A 2,282-nucleotide genomic window follows, 5' to 3' on the forward strand; every position below is an offset into this window, starting at 1 on the left:
AGGAAGCTCTGCGTGAGAGACGGATCCATGAGCTCCAAGGATTATGAGACACCAACACACACACACACACACACACACACCATGAAAAAGTAATTTACAACTCTGAAAAGTTATCACAGCGGCGATCAGTTTTTCTGTTGATGCAAATAGAAATGAATAATACAAAATAATGCATCAGGAACATGTTCTTCCACACGTTTGATTGGCCGATGCAGCTTCTTGCCAGATTACATTGTGTTGCAGTGAAAGTTGAGACGATTTCAACTCTCTTGAGAACAACCCTGTGTTTTGTTTTTGGTTTTTTGTTGTTGTTGCTGAAGCCCTTGTCAGCAGCCCCACTGTGCCTCAGTGAGTTTTCTCATGCAGTGCTGTCTGTTTTGTTGATAGTCAGTGCACAAAGACTGGGGACATGGGGGGAGAGAGAGAGAGAGAGAGAGAGAGAGAGAGAGAGACAGAGACAGAGACAGAGACAGAGAGACAGACATGTGATGCAACAAAGGTCCCCCCGTCCAGGAGTTGAGCAATGGATGTTTGCAGTTAACTCGGTGCATCTTAGCCATTAGGCTACAAGGGCGCCCTGATGCAGCGCTGTCTGAACACAACCGCAGACATCCACAGGCCACGACACGGAGCCATGAGCTGAAATGACTTTGCTTTAAACGGTCCCAAGCCAAAGTGGGTTGAGTACCACTGTTTTTAGGGGATTCAAATGCAATCCACATTCACATACTCATCCAGAATGGTTATAGGAACTGCTGTAGCTCAGTGATGCAACACATCAGTGAAACCCCGGGTCAGTATTTACAGAGAAGCACTTTACCTACAAGCTGTGGCTAAAGTGAATTCAATAACTTGGGGTGAAAAAAAACCTCACCTTTTCAGAAATCCAGTCAGGTGTCATCAGTGGCCTCAGGAAAAGAAAGCAGGCGACTCATGCATTTATCTCTCGGATAAAGTTTTGAAATTGGTTTTAATGCTTTCATCTGTATCATATTGTAGGTATGGCTCATTTACTGATTTAAGCCTTGAAGATCATTGAGGTTTCCCTCAGTTGCAGTGATGTCGAGATACATAGAAATACACAGTTAGAAATTCACAAGAAGACAATACTCGCTTTGAAAACATAATCTTGAATTGAATTGTGTTAATAGATTTCATTTAGCTGTGGGTAGGTGGTGATAACGTGTGTGTGTGTGTGTGTGTTTACAGGAGGACACCCCTCAGCTCCACCACCAGCACACCTCCCCTCGTGAACGCCGGGCGATCCGCGACAACATCTACAAAAACAAGCGCTGCCGCATGGAAACCTGCTTTGACTTTGCTCGCTGTCAGTCGGGCTTCAGGGTTTACATCTACCCTCCCCAGAGAGGGGACGAGATCTCAGAGACCTACCAGAAGATCCTGTCATCCATCGAAGAGTCCCGCTTCCACACCACAGACCCTTCAAGGGCCTGTCTGTTCATTCTGGCAGTGGACACGCTGGACCGGGACCAGCTCTCCGCACAGTACGTCCAGAACGTGAGGTCCCGCATCCAGAGCCTGCCGACGTGGAGCGATGGCAGGAACCACCTCATCTTCAACCTGTACTCGGGCACCTGGCCGGACTACACAGAGGATCTGGGCTTCGAGGTGGGCCAGGCCATGCTGGCCAAGGCCAGCGCCGATGTGGTCAACTTCCGACCAAACTTTGATATTTCCATCCCTCTGTTCTCCAAGGATCACCCGCTGAAAGGAGGGGGGATAGGTTATCTGACACTCAATGACGCGCCGCCTTCCAGGAAGTACCTGCTGGTTTTCAAAGGGAAGCGCTACCTAACTGGCATCGGCTCAGAGACGAGGAACGCTCTATATCACATCCACAATGGGGAAGATATTATCCTGCTGACCACGTGTAAACACGGCAAAGACTGGGAGAAACACAAGGACTCTCGCTGTGACAGAGATAATGAAGAATACTCAAAGTAAGACACACTTTCTTTTTTCATCTCTTCACCTTCTTTTTTGCTGCTTATTATTTCTATCTGAAAAGATCATCGCACAGTTAACACGAGACATTTTTTTTATTTTCCCACTGGTGTGTTTGTCACTGCAGAGTTGCTTGTTACTGGGTTTCTGTTCTGCAAAATGGAGCGGAGGGCCGACACTCTTTAGCAGACACTGCGTTAGTTATCTCCTTATCAGGTCTGATTTGCTGTCGGTTATTTCGACTGCAGCGTGTTGGTGCATCATTATAGCTGTTCACAAGTGTGTGTTGTGTTTGTGTGCACAGTGTGTGTGTGTGT

General features: G+C 47.2%; 1 pseudogene; it reads left to right on the plus strand.

Annotated features, from left to right (window-relative positions):
- The first annotated feature begins 1,209 nt into the window (after positions 1-1,209).
- Positions 1,210-1,961, plus strand: LOC111649665 (exostosin-1 pseudogene; annotated as a pseudogene).
- The last annotated feature ends 321 nt before the right edge of the window (positions 1,962-2,282 follow it).

This window comes from Seriola lalandi, unplaced genomic scaffold (assembly GCF_002814215.2).
Source record: "Seriola lalandi dorsalis isolate HSWRI2012SDOR001 ecotype SW California unplaced genomic scaffold, Sedor1 jcf7180002051627, whole genome shotgun sequence".
NCBI classification, from domain to species: domain Eukaryota; kingdom Metazoa; phylum Chordata; class Actinopteri; order Carangiformes; family Carangidae; genus Seriola; species Seriola lalandi.